The 19,727-nt window shown below is 40.6% G+C and overlaps 1 protein-coding gene across 4 annotated transcripts in view; it reads right to left on the bottom strand.

The window, feature by feature from the left end:
- The window catches only part of pkig (protein kinase (cAMP-dependent, catalytic) inhibitor gamma), a 37,744-nt gene that overhangs the window by 11,254 nt on the left and 6,763 nt on the right, over nt 1–19,727 (bottom strand). The window contains exon 1 of one of the 4 annotated variants that reach the window (XM_039801858.1): nt 8,125–8,276. The exons of 1 other annotated variant lie outside the window; for it this stretch is intronic. The gene's annotated coding sequence lies outside the window, so the exon portion shown is untranslated. Of the gene's footprint in view, nt 1–416; nt 620–8,124; nt 8,277–19,727 lie in introns of those variants that run through there. 2 more of the 4 variants (XM_039801859.1, XM_039801856.1) reach the window with 2 other exon arrangements.

Below are 19,727 nucleotides of genomic sequence, written 5' to 3'. Positions count from 1 at the left end.
CAAATACCTCAATGTCAATATTGCGGCGATATTTGAAGAGTTAGACTATTGGTGCACTCACAAAATATTAACACAATGACAGTTTTGATACATAATCAATCACCAATAATGTGGATAAAATGACTAAGTGGGTAAAAGGCAAATAACAGAACAGCTAGAACAGTCTGGTAAGTTCAGAACATTACGTCCCTTTACTGTAATGCAGCCTTTAAAGCCAGGAAAAGACAACACATGTATCCAAAATTGAAGACGATATCTAGCCTCATATATCAATGTCGATATAATATCGATAAATTGCCCAGCCCTACAACAGACACTCAACAGCTCTCAGTTATTACAGCTCTCGTGGTCGAAGGATGCTTCCAAAGAGAAATCAAAGAGAACTCAAAAGTTAACAGAAAACCGTCTTATCTTACCAAACTAGTCAGAGTTGCTTCATCTGCTCTCGGGTGCCTAAAAGGAGACCCAAACTGCTTCAGACAAATTCATCCAAATCCATTCCCCCTCCAGCCCAGCCAGAGCTTCGTACGGACAGTGTGCCTGGGCTCTTTCTGCCCTCCTGCTCGCTGCCTCTCAGCTCGCGACGAATGTGGTCCGGGCCACAGTCTATTCACATGATGTCAGCAGCTGCTCGGTTGACAACAAGCCCACTTCAAAACACAAGGGAGCTGTGTTTCCTCGTCGGGATTAGCATTGTTGTTCCTCTGCGGTCCTCCTCCTCTCATAAATAAATAAAAGCCCTGTGCATTCAACTCCAGTGTATATATTAGCCCTATATCCTTCCTCTTCTTATGGGACCCGAGCCATGGGTGTGAAGGCCTCATTTCCCCTGGTGAAGTGAATTTTGCAACTAGGGCTGGGCAATATGTCCGATATTATATCAATATCGATATATTAGGCTGGATATCGTCTTACATTTTTGGATATTGTAATGTGACTTTCTGGTTTCACTTATACAGTCTATGCATCTACCCCTGGTATAAACACAGAAATGATGTACAGTATGTTAGAGCTGGGCAATATATCTATATCAATGTCGTGATATATAAGACTAGATATCGTCTTAGATTTTTGATATCATAATATGGCCTAAGTGTTGTCTTTTCCTGGTTTTAAAGGCTGCATTACAGTAAAGTGATGTAATGTTCTAAACTTACCAGACTGTTGTAGCTGTTCTATTATTTGCCTTTACCCCCTAGTCATTGTATCTACGGTAGTGAGGATTATTTATCACATATCTCTTTGTGTTCATATTTTGTAAAAGCACCTACAGTCAACCCTACAATATCGATATCAAGGTATTTGGTCAACAATATCACGATATTTGATTTTCTCCATATCACCCAGCTCTAATAGCAACTTGCCAAACAGCTAGCTTTTGCTCTTTGGCTCGACAGCCATTTACACCAGACGCTGTGAAAACTTTCCCCGCTGAGGAGACGAGCACACGTGCATTTAGTGGTTTCCACCACCTCGCTCTCGCTGGGACTTTGAGTTTCAAGCTTACTATTTAGTTGCAGCAGAAGTCTCCATCTTCTCTGTCAGACATGCAGAATTATCACTGATAACACCGGATACTCACTCGCAATCTTCTATCTCCTTCTCACGGAGCCGGGATTCTGAGAATGATCACTGCCACTCTCGCATAATTGCCATCCTAAATGAGCGCGCTGAGCTCCTGCACCTAAAGGCATTATGAATCAGCCGGGGAACAGGAGATAAGAAGCCTGACCAAGGCTATTAGCGTCAGCTGCTGTGTGGAAAAGTCTTGCCTGAACTAATGAATAAAACAAAAAGGCCCGGGCCGGGCAAAGGCTGCTCCTTTCAGAAAGCTACAGCCAAATCAAAAATCAATCTGGCCTGGACAGATGATCTCGGCAGGCATGGGCAGCGCGAGTTGCGTTTCCACACTTTACAAGTCGGAGCACTTCAAAAGATCAATTCCCAGCATTGGGGTCTCATGAGAGATCAGTGATGGAGGAATAACTACATATGAATGGCTTGTCTCCCAAAAAATTTAAACTAGCTTGACTTCTCGCATGTTGAATAGATTATTATCATCACCCATTCATCTGTGGCTTATTTTCTCCATTAATCAACTTAGTTTGTAAAATGTCAGAGAAGAGGGGACAAACCCATTTCCCAAAGCCTGAGGTGAAGTCTCGTCAAATGTTTGGTTTTTGTCTCAACAACAGTCAAAACCTCAAACCTATTAAGTTACAAAGAGAAACATATCAAATCAGAAAATGCTCACATTGAAGAAGCAGCGCTGTGGAGGAAGGTCTCGCTATGTGAGACTACAGTAGGTGCCTCTGTACAGAAGGTCTTTTGGACTTTGTTCTCCAGGTTAGCGTGACCAGCTGTTAAACAGTGAAAGTAAGCTAAAACAAGGCTAACGTGGTCACACCCGGGATTTAGTTAATAGCTGTTGTGCTGTTGAGTTCCGCGCTTTATTGCAGACAACATGTTTTGTTTGAGAAAATAGCGCCGATAATCAAAACAGTGATTAGAATATACTTCCGCATGTTTAACAGCCGGCTAATTATTATGTAAGAGACTGAAGAAAACTGAGTTTTAACAGCCAACAAAGAAAGAACATGCGGTTATTGATGTTTAACGGGAGAAAACTGCGGGACGTCCCAACACTTGTGTGTCAGTAACAAAGTAAGAGGGATTTCAGGCTTTTCTGACTTCATATAGCTGTGTTGTTGTGCACACAATGACTTGTTGTGTCTGTGAATAATAAGACCTAGTGGAGGAATACAGATAGCGAGCGGTAATACAGAGGATTGGACCTTTGGTAAAAGCAGAAAGAAGAGTGGAAGATGAAGAAGTATCCACTGAAAGGACAGCGAGAAAGAAAAGGCTGGGCGTACCATGTGTGCAAGACATTTTCCTGATCAATTGTATGCTGCAATATTTGTTTTCTAAATGGATTTATGTTGATAAATAATGCAACATGTTCTACATGAAGGAAAAGGGCACAGCCAAGAGAAAAGTAGATGTTAATCGTCAACAATATTGGTCATAATAGTAGGGATGGGTTTTTTAAAAATCGATTTTCCGATTCAAATAGATTTTCATTTGAATGATCCAATATGTATTGATAAAATCCAGAGTTGATTGCTGTCTAACCCTAACCCTGTGTCATATGAAACTAGAAGAGCTGAGGAACCCATTGGTACCAACTTTTTCATGCTAACTTGTTGTGAAGGGAGTTGAAGCGCCCATATTATGCTCATTTTCAGGTTCATAATTGTATTTTAAGGTTGTACCAGAATAGGTTTACATGGTTTAATTTTCAAAAAACACCATATTTTTGTTGTACTGCACAGCTCTCTCTCACTGCTGCAGATCCTCTTTTCACCTGGTCTCTGTTTTAGCGGAGACCTGTTTTCTTCTTCTGTACTATATTTGATTGCACTCGCACATGCTCAGTAGCTCAGATGTAGATCATGTCAGCTAGCTCCATAGACAGTAGAAGAGAGCCTGTTTCTCCAACTTCAGTCAGTTACAAGGCAGGATTAGCTGGGAGACTTCTTCTAAACGAGGGCGCACATGTAAGTAGTTCTTTTGTAGATTATGGTGAACTTGTGTGTGTGTTGTAGCAGTGCTTTGCTATTGAGAACGAGGTAGCATGCTAGCGTTATCCGCTATTTTCGATTTTTTCATAATATGGGCACTTTAAAAAACGCTCCAAAGTTAGGCTACATTTTGGCGAGGAAAAAACTGGCATGGCGAATTTAAAACGGGTCCCTTGACCTCTGACCTCAAGATATCTGAATGAAATGTCACTCAGTACTCCCTGACTGTAGAGTCTGTACAGCTGCACTTTATTGCGTAGACTGCTGTAGTGTGTTCATGTTAAATAAAAACTACATTAATGTAACTACTTCGGGGTCAATTCTTAATGTAAACATTGATACTTTTAATAATGCAGCAGGTTAGATTAGAGGGAACCCTGTACAACCAGGGGCGGATTGGCCATCGGGAATACCGGGCCAAACCAATACTTTCTGTCTTGAGGGGGATACGAGCGGCCCCTCCTAACTTGGACTGATACTCGTTTTTCCTGACATCCGATTGGCTCAAACTTAAGGCGCCGAAAAAAGAGTTCACTTTCAGTCAGGTTTGGATTTGGTGATGTGAGGTAGGTAGCAGGAGAGAGGAGGAGGAGGAGCAGGAGGAGAAAGGGGGAGGAGGAGGAGCAGCAGGAGGAGGAGAGAGGAGAAGAGAGGAAGAGCAGGAAACAGACAGGTAGAGGGGCAGTGTGCAGGGCTGGGTAGGCAATCATATTAGGCAAATCAATCAATCAGATTTTTGCATATAGGATAAAATGCCAATAGTTCCACATACTAGATAATAACTTGACTGAAGCACAGATTGAACTAGAAAATGTTTTATTCTTAGTCATATTTATAACTTATGTTCTTCTCATGCATATGATATGTAGCTGCACAATCAGTAAGCAGAGGCAGGGTCCATCACAGGGCAAGCTGAGCCAGGGAGCCAAGCTGAGAAAGTAAGGACACACACACACACACACACACACACACATCTCTATTTTATGGGACTGTATTGTAGTTTTTGAGTATATGAGTGTGAGTATTTGTAACTATTTTATCACTCCAACTGACTGCACATGACATGCTGGTAGTTAGCAGTATACTGTGACTTATGTGTTTGAGATTAGGTTTTGATGACCTGGTTGTGTTCAGTGCAGTGGTGACTTGCTTATACAACCTGAGGAGGCAGGTGTCATCCTAAAGTTTCTTGAAGGTCTTCAGCGTAATCTGATTCTCTTTATACCATAAAAACACTATTAGAATTAAAATAACTGCAAAAAAAAAAATCCTTCTGCTCGTGCACCAAGGGCACTTGTGTAAAAGGCCTCTCCAGCTTAAAGTCCCGGGCTGATTTTCAGTCCCAGTACGGCCCTGTGTACAACTGTAGAATCTCTTTCATATCCAAGCAAAATTGGTTTTGCAACTAAAATATCCCAAAATCGACACAGAATCGGAACTGGAATCAAATCGAAACCTTGTGAATCGGGAATCGAATCGGGAAATCAGTGGCGATACCCAGCCCTATTTAATAGTGCTGCAGTGGGATACTGAATAACCTGCAGGAATAACTCTGAACTACCCTTTCATTTCTTAGATGTGTGGTAGTTATTCTGTACAGGATACACATTCAAGCTGAACGATCACTATAACACAAGTTAAAGAAATCGTTCGACAGTAAGGAAATAAGTCTTCCTCGTCTTCCTGCAGAGAGTTAAATGAGTAGATTGATACCACTCTCACGTGTCTGTTTAACATGACGCTACAGCCAGAATACGGTTAGCTTAGCATAAAGACTGGAAGCAGGGGGGAAAACTGCTAGCCTGGCCCTGTCCAAAGGCAACAAAATCCACCTGACGGCTACTTTAAAGCTCACTAACTGACACGTTATATCTTGTTCCTTTAATCTGTATGAAAAGGATAGCGGAACGTTGGTCTAACAGGGTCTGTAGAGTTTGTAAAACCACTTTATCATATATCCATTAGTGTAGGTTTACCAGTGCTCTCTATGTGACCAAATGCTGCTGGTAGCTGTGTAAAGTTAGCCAGTTCTTGAGAGATGAGGCGGGGGGTTTTAGCTCAGCACTGCGCACAAGTATCACAACTTTATATTAATATGTTCTCCAAATGATCATGTTATGTTGTGACTTATTGAAATGCTACTAAGAAGGGTCATGTGTGGCTGTAATGCATTTTGCAGTGTTAAACTGAGCATATAATGTGACATAGTGCACTCAGCAAACTAACACGATTACTGAACAGGCCTACCAGATAAAAGGGCCAGTCAATCAAAAGACCACCAAGAGAAGCAAAATGACCACGTAGAGACACACAATGACCACAAAGAGATGAAAACTGCCACAAAAATATGCGAAATGACCTCAAAGAATTGTAAAAATGACTACAAAGAGAGGAAACGACCACAAAGACGTGCAAAACGACCACAAACAACACAGTGGGAGCATTTTCCATGTGTCCCGGGTCCATGGCTGTAGGCTATATTAGGAGTTACAAATAGCAGCTATTTTTGATATTTATTAGAATATTTAAAGTTGTTTATTTGGCATTAATTTATCACACTACAACAATGTAGCCGTTTTTCCTTGTATTTTTATTTATTTATTTTTTTAAATATGTTAGGTCCATATGTGTTATGTTGTGAATGTGAAAATTAACTGCTACCTCCTCTGTCAGCTCTAGCCACTGAAAAGAAATAAGCGGAGAAATCAGACCAATTACAAAAGCTGGTCAGTCTGACGTGGTGTTGCCTGAGCTCATTACTATTCATGAGCTCGCCCAGTTGCACTGGGTAAAGGATGCCGATAGCCAGGCTCTCATTGGCTAGCTGTTAGCCAATTAGAGTCAAGCAGCTTAACTTGTTGGATATTAATGAGAACTGGCACAAATCGAGCTGAGTCTTCCCACAGGCTTTCTATACCACGCTAGAATGGCTTGAAACAAGGTAACCGAGGCAATTTTTCCACAAAAAATGTTACAGAGTCCATGGTAGAACTTCAGACATTACCACAAAGTAATGAAGTACGTGTGGCAGGGCACCTTTAATAATGTACAGTTTATTATTGCCAAGATCCAGAGACATAAATGTGAGTCTTAACACATTACTCATTTTAAAAATGTGCCACCTTCCACTGGAAAGTTTCTAAAGCCTAACCCTGAAGGCAGAGTCAGGATGTTGCTCAACTAGCCGGTTTCTGCGGTGTCAGTCTGCAGCTGAGCTTGGTTACTTCTTGTTATGCTGCTGCTGCTGTTGGGACTATTTCTTGGTTGGGTGCAGTGACTTTGTTGAATGCCGGCTGGTTGCTCGGACAACCTCACAGTGACGACAAGACTCTTCATGTTGAAGAGAAAGACGCGAGGAGCGGTATCCACCTTCTTCTAATCCAACTCTCAGCAGAGACAGCAAAGAAACCTTTTTCCTAACTATTCACACATCCGATGAGGTCACCAAGCGATTCCACCCAGATGACCACATTACATTCGTCAGACCAGCCTCTGCACAGGAAGTCCTGCATAGCTTCCAGTTAACGCGACCCAAAGTGGTCACCGCAGCTGAAAAGTAATGCTGACAAATGCTGGAAACATTCATATAACACATGCACATAGAGTGAATATCAGGGTTTCCCCCAGAATGTTGTTTAGCCCGGTGGCAAGTGTCTTTTTTTTCGGGCGAGGGCCCAGGTGTGGCCAGTCAGGCAGCATAATGTAGAGCCTAATAGTTTCTGTGATAACAAAATCATGGATGGCATCGCAAAATTGAGACTTTAAAAAAAGCTATAAGACAGATTCCATAGGGCCCTACATTAACACAGTGCTAAAAGCTAACTGGAGATTTGATAACATGACTAGGCCGAACCAAGCCGCAACTGTAGTTTAAAAAAAAAAAAAAAAACGTCTTAAAATACATTCAAAAATAATTCCCAGTGGTTTAGGCCTGGAGGGGGGGGGCAACGGTGAGCCAACAGTCTTGCAATACACTGGGGGAAACCCTGGATATGCTGTATATGATTGATTGATTGATTCTTTATTTCTCTCACGCGCACAAAGTGCCCAACCCTCAGGGGTTTATAAGACCACAATTTCACAAAATCATAGGTTATTTTACAGCTAGTACTAATACAAAGTATTCGGTCTTCTCTCCCAAGCTTTGCAAATACAATCTGCTACAAAAAAAAAGTTCCTTTCTTGAAGAATAACTCAAAAGGTTTCATAAACATCCAGCCATAAATATGTTTGGATTAAAGCAGACAGCTCCCCCTCTCAGTGACACTGACTGAGCACGAACTAGCAACCCAAAACGCCAGATTTAGTTAATCTACCAAATCATCTAATCTGTCGAACAGATGACGGAGACAAACAATACGTTTACCACAGACCGCGTTCCTTTTCTCAGCGTAGCTCACTTAGCAACAGCCGGGTCAATTAATACCAGCGAGAGAGTCATAATGTCGCTTCACACAACACAGAAGCGCAGCTAAAGTAACCGGATCACATAAACGAGGATCAGATATCCGTGTTTGGAGGTAAGTGAAGGTTACATTACCAGAGGGGGTTCCAGTAGATGTACAAACACTGTGTCCCGTGTGTGCGAGTGTGTCCCCGTTGCCTCAAAAACTGCAAACAAGCTGTGATCGATCGGCGCTTTCACAGCGCAGCAGACGAGTGGCCAGACTGCCAGACATATGAGACTAGCAGAGCAGCATGCCCAGCCTCCAGCTATAGGGAATCCCCTGGTTTGTGTGTGTGTGTGTGTGTGTGTGTGTGTGTGTGTGTGTGTGTGTGTGTGTGTGTGTGTGTGTGTGTGTGTGTGTGTTGGCGGGGGGCAGATAGGATGGGTGTGACTGAGTCTCATCAACCACCCATGATTCACAGCTGAGTCAGGAGCAGGTGCTTCGACTGGACTCTGAAATGAGATCGGGATTATAACCCCCCCGCCCCTCCCCCGTAAAAAAAAAAAAAAAAACCTTCGCACATCTCAATCTCCGTATGGCGTCACAACTGTTCCTTTACAGCACATGTGTCAAACCCAAGGCCCCCTCGCAGGTTTTGATCCACCTAGTTTCTGTCGCTTTTTCCCAAATGTGTGGTGTTGTTTTTTTTACATTTTTGACACCTTTTCCAGCGGTTTATGCACTTTTTTCAATGCTTTAGGCACTTGGTTTTAACGTTTTTGACGCTTTACTAAATGTATTGCCACTTTTTCGGAAGTTTTTGTCACTTTTTACGATGTTTTTGTCACTTTTTCAGACAACTTTGACGCATTTTTTTTTGGCATTTTTCATACTTTTTTGGTGCTTTTTCCAATGCATTTGTCGCTGGCTGAGGAACTTTTTTGCCAAACTTTTTTGGGGCTTCATGAGACCCCAAAATGTAAGTGAGAAGACTACAGTATATAAGCAATAACTCAAAATATTTGACTTTTTCTCTTAAATACAAGCATGTCAATAAACTCTACATGTCTGGCCCTGGATGGGATTCTCATTCTCCGGTGTGGCCCTGACTTAAGGAGACTGACTTTGACGCCCCTGCTTTACAGTCTCATCTATCTCGAGGCTCGTCACAGGAACCCAAACGTGTCGGGAGAAATAGATTTTATCACGATTGAACAAGAAAAAGAACACAGATAGCACTCGCATGCAGTGGTGGAAAGTGAACAAAAACATTTTGAGGTACTTCGCTTGAGTATTTCCAATTCATTTCCCCAATTCAGAGGCAAATATTGTACTCTTGACTTCACTACATTTTATCTGACACAACTTAAGTTACTTTGCAGAGTCAAAGTATCTGAAGATACACCCATCTCAACCAAGCTGTTACACTCATTAATCAGTCATTAAAGGGCAAATGCTCACAAACAGGTCAAAAGTGATTAAAAACAAATGTTGATAGGTAGCAAACATAAAAATGTTCACAATACAACGGGAATAAAAGTATATTTGTCTTAAATACTATACTTTAACATGCTTTGACATTAGAGAAAGCAAGTTAGATTCAATTCGTCATTTAAACCTAGAGGTTCTAAAGTGCAGAGTGTATGTATCCAAAACGCTTCCCTGCGTAGGAGTTTATTAATGATACCACCACCCCTGGATGGGGGTGTGACTTTCTCAATTCCCCAGAACCTCAGTGATGCAGGGGAGCCATGATTGGCCCTGCTTATAATGCCTCGCCATGACATATGTCAAGTTCTGGGTACGAATAGCTGTCTTATGTTCAGATACCCTTAGTTTGAGTTGACGTTTTGTTTGGCCTATATACGCCACATGGACACTTTAGAAGGTACACCACATGTGTACTGTTGCAATTAATAAATGAAGAGATGGAGTATTTCTTGCCAGTGCGGGGATGTGAAAATTCCTTAGCACTGGTCGAGTTAGAGCATTGCGCACGGTTACCACATTTCTAGAAACCCAGGGGTGGGCTGGGGAGCCAAGTGGTCAGAGATGGGCTGGACATGTCTGAATGGACTGATGGTGTATATGTGCATGTAAAGTGATGATTCAGTCTACAGACTGCCCTTGTCTTTGATCTCGTTTCCCAACGGGCATATGAGGCAGTGTCTGGTTGTACACACATGGGCGACTAGATTTGGTTATAATGTGATTAAATGGGGTGGGGGGTGGGGGGGTCTAGGTCTGCGATACCTCCAGGACAATTGAATCTGAACAAGATAGGTTGATGCGATGCCTACGTTTGTTATGTGATCTGTGTACCATGTTTGTTTGTTCCTATATGGAATTAGAAGTTAAGAGCAAAAAAATACAATCAATTGGTAATCTGTTTGTCATTCAACACGGGAGGCCTATATATTGTCGGGTAGTTTCATTGAGAATAAAACGTATTTTTTAAACTACATGTGTTTTGTGGACAAAAGTCCTCATTTGTAAAGTAACTAGTAACTAAAGCGGTCAGGTTAATGTAGTGGAGTAAAAAAGTAAAATATTTCTCTCTGAAATGTAGCGGAGTAGAAGTAGAAAGTGGCACGAAAAGAAAAGACTCAAGTAACTTAGGACTTGGAACTATTTCTACACTGTAGCATTGCTACTTTACTAAAAAGATCGGAGTACTTCTTCCACCACTGCTCGTGTACCATTTTAATTTTCTCACAATAAAAACAAGTAAAAGAGATTAATGTTCCTTGAGACAAACCTCTCTGAACAGTTATTCTATTGTGGTCTGTGTAAAGCAGCTCTAAAGGAGGCCTTTTTTTATATTTAGATGTGGGTGCCTGTTCTGTGTCTGAAAAAGAACAGAGAGCTGAAAGGACACATAAAATGCACTTTTTCAGACACATGTTATGAAAGTTGTATATATTTGGTCTGTTCCTGTTTATTCCATGAAGTTTACATTGTGCTTTAAAATCATTTTAACTAGAGCTGACAATTTTGATAATCAGGTCAGTTTTAAGCAAAAATGCCAAATATGGTATTATCTAGTTTGAGCTCCTTAAAATGTGAAAAATGTGCAACATTTTACATTTGTTTAATATATCAACTGTTAGTGGGACAAAAATGAGCCATTCAACAATGATATGTTGCACTCTAGGAAATGATGACAAACATGTCACACACGTCTTTCTAGAAAATGACCTGTAGATGAATCAATGATGAAAAGAATTGTTAGTTGCAGCTTTACGTGTAAAAAATCTATTTGTAATGTGTGATCAAATGTGCAAATGTCATAAGTCTTAGCAATAAATGACACAGATACACAGTTAAAGTAGCTGGATTCATTGATAAGTCCTCAGGCTGATGTGATGTGCTGCTGGGCCGTGATTTTTCCTCCCACTGTCCATTCTATCTATTCTAATTCTATTGCAACGATGCCGGCTTCTATTTCTGGGCACACATTTAACAACACAAGGCCTCGGCAGGAAGCAGGTGCTTTGTTTGCCTGTGTTGGCAATGCCCCATCTTTTCCGAGGCTCTCCACACACACACACACACACACACACACACACACACACACACACACACACACACAAACACACACACACACACACACACACACACACACACACACACACACACACACACACACACACACACACACACACACACACACACACACACAAACACAAACACACAGCGGGCTGTGGGTCCAGAAGACTGACGTTCTCTTCAGATTACATGTAAATCACGCTCTACTTACCCCCTCCACCCACACCAAACAGTGACACAAAGTTGGAACTAAAACTGAAAAAAGAAAAAAAAAAGAGTGACCCTGTCCTAACCCTCTCCCCCCAACTGTTAACCTTCTTATCCTAAAATACACATTATAAAAAAGGAGGACATGGGATTTAGCTTTTGTTTTTGACCTTATATTTCAGGTATTGTGATATCCGTAGTTGCCTCTATTGTGTTTTTTTATTAATTATTAAGTTTTGGTGGTATCGGTACAGACCGCTAGGTTTTTGGTATGCTGACATCCCTACGTAGTTTAGGATCAGGGAAAGAGAGAGATAGCCTGATGACGAAAAGGAAAAAGAGGGAGGATGAGCGGTGCGGAGAAGGAATGCATGCATGTTTATTGTGCTTTCTAAATAAGGAAATATCCCTCACTGGCTCCAGTGTTTTTACTACTTTAAAAAAAAAAAAAAAAGGAGCATAAAGTTGAGAAACAGAATACATCCTCCTCGGCTAAGCTGTGGGGCACGGCCATGTGGCCAATTTGTAACAGAATATAGGATTTGATTGGCGGCTACGTCCCTTTGCACCACCTGGTAGAGGGATTTTACCCACAACTCCCCTGTCCATCCACTCTAATAAAACATCCGCCAACAGAAAGCACATTCAGCCAAAGGCTGCTCAACTTACAAAGCAAGATTTGATCACTCTAATATGGGATGAGATATGTCTTAGGGCTTGGCGATATGGCCTAAAATCAAAATCCCCAAAAAATCCAATTGAAATCGATTTTTTTCTCCCCCTACTTAAAATCAATCTGCAGATGACAAAGAAATTGGTCAAAACAAGTTTAAACTTTATTTTGTTTTGACTCGTACACACACACACACACACACACACACACACACACACACACACACACACACACACACACACACACACACACACACACACACACACACACACACACACACACACGGGGCTATATATTCAACAACAACAAAACGGATGCGTGAGCTAAAGCGGTTTTCACACATACAGGTAATTCACTTCTCGTTCCTCGCTAAGAGTTCAAATCATTTTAACGTTATTGCGCAACCTTGCCCCCATTTTCACCTGTTGCTGAGTAACGTACGTTAACATGCCATGGTCTCTTGAATGTAGCATACCTGTAGCAAGCTCCTTCGTAGTAACTAGCGGTAAAAAAAAAAACAACAGAGCGGCGATTGCTAGTTGTTTTAAGCCGCTACAGATATATCAGTCATATCAGCGGCGTTTAGTAGATGTGTTGAGCCGCAACAGAGTTCCTCAACACCGCCTCTGGTGCTCCGCATGGTGCTCTGTCAGGTCAGCGGTAGCTGGTGGTTCAGTTATCTGAGAATAGGTGACTCTCAGCCAGAGACAGAGCACCGCGAGCTGCCATTATTATGCCATATTTTCCGTGGCAATACTGTATCGATACACAGACGCCAAGTATCGATCTTTTATTATATATATGTGTTGGTCAGTTTGTCTGCTTGACAATCCCATTTTGCAGCAACACAATTGAAGAGATATGAACAAACAGAGAAATATATCTTTTCAGAAAATAAAACAGATGTTGACAAAGTTTCCTTTTGGAGACATAATTTGAAATTGAAATGAAGTTGGAAAAAAGGTAATGAATTGCAATATATCGCAGAATATTGCAATATGTTTAAATCGCAATAATATCGTATCATGATGTAAGTATCGTGAGATATATATATATATATATACAGTACAGGCCAAAAGTTTGGACACACCTTCTCATTCAATGTGTTTCTTTATTTTCATGACTATTTACATTGTAGATTCTCACTGAAGGCATCAAAACTATGAATGAACACATATGGAATTATGTACTTAACAAAAAAGTGTGAAATAACTGAAAACATGTCTTATATTTTAGATTCCTCAAAGTAGCCACTCTTTGCTTTTTTATTAATAAGGGAAAAAATTCTTTGCTTTTTTTGATAACTCTGCAAACCCTTGGTGTTCTCTCAATGAGCTTGATGAGGTAGTCACCTGAAATGGGTTTCACTTCACAGGTGTGCTTTGTCAGGGTTAATTAGTGGATTTTTTTCCCTTATTAATAAAAAAGCAAAGAGTGGCTACTTTGAAGAATCTAAAATATAAGACATGTTTTTTGTTTCCATATGTGTTCATTCATAGTCTTGATGCCTTCAGTAAAAATACAATGTAAATAGTCATGAAAAAAAAAAAAAAAGCGCATTGAATGAGAAGGTGTGTCAACCTTTGCCCTGTACTATGTGTGTATGTATGTAATATATATATATATATATATATATATATATATATATATATATATATATATATATATATATATATATATATATATATAGGAGGGCTGAGCCCGTTCGGAGCTACGGGAGCCCAGAGGGGATGAGAAAATCGATTTTCATTTAAACAAATCAACACATTCGAGTTAATCGATAAAATTGATTTATCGCCCAGCCCTACTATGTCTCATTGAGTTTGCGTGGACAGATTGACACTTCGTGTGCAATCTGTGAATATAAAACGCATTCCACAAATAACAAAAATAAGATTTGTAAACTCACTAGAATGAATTATATATGAATAATGAAAGTCTGACATGTCTAACCCCAGCTGCTCTTTAGGCTGCCTCTGAAACAACCTGAAGTCTCTCCCTCTCCCCTGTGCCGACGACGACCACACGGTTGCCAAGTAAATCCACGCAGCTGCATCATCACACTTTTCTCCCACAAGTCTCGGAGGATGTGGGCGTCATGTGATTCGATTTGCTGAGTTGACGGTGATAAAAAGGCACAAACGTAACCCTCCTCATGAGCAAACACATGAAAAAAAAAAAAGAGCAGAGGCAAACGTTGCACTTTCTTCCAGACCTAGATAGGGAGACCATCATTCATGTTGGTGTGTACAGAACAAACACCTTCAGTTATTCTAATGTACACCGAACCTTCTGTAACACCACTGCAGTCCAGGAAGTAGTCAGGTCCTCTACTCAAGTAAAAGTACCAATACAACAATGTGAAAATACTCTGTTACGACTAAAAAGGTACTTCATTTAAAATCCTACTATTAGGGATGCAACGGTATGAAAATGTAACCTCACCGTTATAGTGACCAAAATGATCAGTTTTCGGTATTATCGCTGTATTTTTAAAAGTGTGTTCAATATGTTCAGAAAGCACTGATAGGCCTACACAAAGCTGAAATAGTTTCAAAAAGTGCAACAGTGTTTATTATATTACATGAATATAGGCAAAACCTAAACTAATCCACCGTGATAATAATAATAATAATGACATTTTAAATGAAAACGGTAATTGTTATCGTCAACATTTTTACCGTGGTTTACCGTTACACCTGTAATCGTTCCATCCCTACCTACTATATGTTAAGTACAGAATAAACAAAATGTACCTAAAGTATTAAAGTAAAAGTAAAAATGGCCCATCAGTTATTATCTACTACATAATTAGACGGTGAATACTGATGCAGCATTGATGCATAAGCAGCATTCAAACAATCCATTGTTTGGTGTATAGAACACAGGAAGGGGTATAGAAATGCAGACAGTCCAAGATGATGTCTTTAAACAGTGAATGTTTGTTATTTCTGCTTGGAAAGAAATAATCAGTTAACAAAATACTTGCAGAGTTCGGTCTATCAGCTAGTTAATTAATTCCATGTTGCAGATCTACATTACATACAGTTCGGTGAATGAATCCAGTAGTTCCCAACATTGGGGTTGGGCCCCCTCCGAAGGGTCACAAAATATCTCTTAGTCTGTATCAACGATGGTTCATTTCCGGGATTGTTCAGGTGCTGCCGTAAATTCCGCTGGATGTCCGCCACCTTCCTCTTCCTTTGTGTTGGCGTTCTAACCTCCGGTGGATTTCTGAGGACTATGGTTAACTGCTCCTCAGATCTCTGCAGGGTAAATCCAGACAGCTAGCTAGACTATCTGTTAGGGGTGGGAATCCCCAGAGGCCTCACGATACAATATCATCACGATACTTATGTCATAATACAATATTATTGCGATTTTAAAGATATTGCAATATTCTGCGATATATTGCCATTTATTACCTTTTTTCTAGGGGTGTCCCCGACTAAGGATTTACACATTTGAATCAGAATTCTCGAATCTTTCTATAGTCGACTGACAGTCGAATCATCTACAGTACAGGCCAAAAGTTTGGACACACCTTCTCATTCAATGCGTTTCCTTTATTTTCATGACTATTTACATTGTAGATTCTCACTGAAGGCATCATAACTATGAATGAACACATATGGAATTATGTACTTAACAAAAAAGTGTGAAATAACTGAAAACATGTCTTATATTTTAGATTATTCAAAGTAGCCACTCTTTGCTTTTTTATTAATAAGGGAAAAAATTCCACTAATTAACCCTGACAAGGCACACCTGTGAAGTAAAAACCATTTCAGGTGACTACCTCATGAAGCTCATTGAGAGAACACCAAGGGTTTGCAGAGTTATCTAAAAAAGCAAAAGGTACATAATTCCATATGTGTTCATTTATAGTTTTGATGCCTTCAGTGAGAATCTACAATGTAAATAGTCATGAAAATAAAGAAACACATTGAATGAGAAGGTGTGTCCAAACTTTTGGCCTGTACTGTATGTGTGTGTGTGTGAATGGGTTGGGAGGGGCACGACACTAGTCAGCAGGAGGGTAAAACAATTTTATGGACACGTATTTTGCATCCACCGCATGCATAACCGTCTCTCTTTTGGGAACTGTGTATCCTGGCTCAAGTGTGCGCATTAATTCTTTAAAACCTTCACCGTCCACAACATTCACTGGCCTCATGTCGAGCGCAATAAACTCTGCACTTTTGTCCCTGATTTCTCTTTTCTTTTTCTCAGACAATGGCGGTCTCAAATCTAGCTTTCTTTGAGTTAGTTTTGGCGCAGCTCCGGTACTACTACTAGATGAACTGCCGTCGTCAGTCTGAAGTCCCAACATATGATATTGCTATTCGTAAATTAAAAGCGCCATTATATATGAAAGAGTGAACTGTCTTTATTGGTAATAAACTTACCCGTTTTAAGTGGAAAGCCATGTTTGTTGTTGACGAGTGGTAGGACATGAGCTGTTGGCACAACTTGCATATAACTTTTTTTGGATCATATTTTACCATTTCAAAGTGCATCCACACTTTAGATTTTCTTTTTCCAGACATTGTTAAGTAACGTTAATCCCTGCAGCCAAGATGCTCCTCGTCTGTCACGGATCAGGGAAAGTGAAACTTAAATCTGTCACAAGGGTGGTGGTTGGATTTACACACACACACACACACGTAAAAAATATTTATGGAACGGTTTTTTCTTTTCACTTTTTTTTTTTTTTTTACAGCATTATCATAATTAAAGGCTGTATATAACTTAATATAACCGTACAAAACCAGTAGTTCTGTGTGAAATTAGACATTGAGCACCCCCATATTGCCAAAATGGTATGATCCTCGTTTCATAATAACACCCGCGAAGATTCGACTGTGAGATTGGTGGTCGAATCAGGCTCCGCATATCGATGCATCGAATCTTTGACTATTCGGGGTCACCCCTACTTTTTTCCAATTTCAAATCTTTCCCAATTTCAAATTATGTCCCCAAAAGAAAACTTTGTCAACATCTGTTTTATCCAAAAAATTACATTTCTGTTTGTTCATCTCATAATAAAAGATCGATACTTGGCGTCTGTGTATCGATACAGTATTGCCACAGAAAATATTGCAATACTATGCTGTATCGATTTTTTCCCCCTACCCCTACTATCTGTCCAATCTGAGTTTTCTGTTGCACGACTTAAACAACTTTTGAACGTACACACGTTTCACCAAAACAAGTTCCTTCCCGAGGCTATTTTGCAGAGGCGCTGTTATTGAGTCAGGAGCTTAGCGCCGCCCAAAAATTGTGATTGGTTTGAAAGAAATGCCAATAAACCACAGCACGTTTTTCTCCCATCCCAGAATGCTGTGTGGACTAGCCAGACCCTCCTCCTTCGCAGCGTTGTGGAAGAAGGTCTGGCAATGCGAGACTATGAGATGATGAATGGGGAAGTAGTAGAAAAAGTCAAAAGTTCTGCCGCACAAATTTGTATACTTTTGACTTTTCACTAGTCTTTGCTTTTCATGAAATATTGGTTCATTTCATCTATTTTGGCCTCAAATGGTATCTAAATGAAACCGACTGAGAAGTTTAGAGGGGAAATCTTTGGTGTAAGCCCCGTTTTTAAAGCCTTCTGTTGACCATTCAGTCATCAAGTAGTTTTTCCCGATAGGCCAATTGGTCTAATTAAGTGTAATTAACACATTTGATGAATTAATTTTTCCTCTAGCGACAGAAAGGGTCAAGTGGATTTTAATGACAATAATTTGCCCTGTACTTCCTGTGAGCGACTTTCTTGCAACATCGCTCAGTGTTTCTCCTCCTCTGGGATTTGGATCAAAACCTTCTCAGAAAAACAATCAAAATATTTCAAAGCAAACCGAGCCTGAGAATTCCCAAAGTGGATGAAATCAAAGCGTTAAGCCGATCACAAGCTTACGATTCCACATCAAACAGTGAAGGTCACGTTGTTTCCTTTTACCCTGCAGCATTTTTCTGTCTCATCACTCCACATGGAATTTGAAATGGGCCACGCCACCTGAAATCATCACAGAGATTCGCATCAAGTCATCTTCCAGTGACTTGCGAGACCAAAACGGGACTAAAACAGGTCTATTTTACTTCCAGACCGATTCACGTGGATGAGAATGCATTTACATAACAAGGCTTGATTCAAAATCCTCGCCAGATAAACAGCGTTTATTCAACACCTCGACCCTATCTGTGAAATCTAACTCGGCTTTGCTCCATTAAATCAACCGGCTTAATGCTGAAAAACAGATGTGTTGCCAATTTGAAGAGCAACCGCACCATGAACTGCCATTCATCAGGAAGAGGAAATAGATTTGGGTCTTGTAAATGTAAAAAACAAGAAAAGATTGACTAATGGATATGTAATATCCATCTATTTTCTGTAGCCACTTACTGTGTGCGGGGTTGCAGCTGCAGTCTCTAACAGGGCTTTGGACCAAGCCATTTAAGTTGGCCGGGTCAGTATATTACATTTCCTGCGCCAATTTTCGGTTGGAATCAAATCAACCAAACCATGACATGCTACTCCACCCAAAAATCTATCTTGACACGCTCGTTCCACGGCTGTGGCATAGTAAGTTAGTAGTAGACCACAGCCTGCAGGCTGCAGTGATCAGCTTGTATTCACAGGGGTTACAATGGTGACCCAGTTTCATAGTGTAGAGAAAAAAAAAAAAAAAAAAAGGGAAGGTCCAAGGAAACTTCCAGGAGAATCACTGTCAGTATGTCCTTAGTCTCGCAATGCCAGCCCCATCTCCACAGCGCTGTGGAGTAAGTTCTGGCTACACCCACAGATGCATTCTGGGATAGGAGAAAAGAACGGTCGGTGTTGTTTACATTTCTTTACACCAATCGCAATCGTCTTGGGCGGCGCTAAGCTCCGGACGCAATGACGGTGCCTCTGATAAATGCTCTCGGGAAGGAACTTGTTTTGGTGGAACATTTGCAGCCCGCAAAAGAAACCGCCACATACAATACTAAATGACACATGGAGCGCTGTGCTGTGTTCACTGTGCCTTCTGGGGAAAAAAAAGGTTACAAATTCTTTTACTCGCATTGACAGAAATTGTTGGCGATGTTGTTAAAATCAGTAGGTTTCTATACACAGTAAAACTGGCACAACTCCAGCCAGAAATAGGAGATGTCATGCCCTTCATCATCCGTTTTCATATCAATACTTCATCAGGCACCACCACTCCATTAGACCTGTCAGCCATAATTGCACACGACCAATAGCAATGACTGTGGCTATTTATAGCGCCTGTGTCATTATTTCATTAGGCTAAATGTACCATCATAGGCTGTGACGTCTCAATC

Source organism: Perca fluviatilis, chromosome 5, assembly GCF_010015445.1.
Source record: "Perca fluviatilis chromosome 5, GENO_Pfluv_1.0, whole genome shotgun sequence".
NCBI classification, from domain to species: Eukaryota; Metazoa; Chordata; class Actinopteri; order Perciformes; family Percidae; genus Perca; species Perca fluviatilis.
Note: the sequence above shows the minus strand (reverse complement) of the source record. Positions and strands in the feature narration are given on the sequence as shown.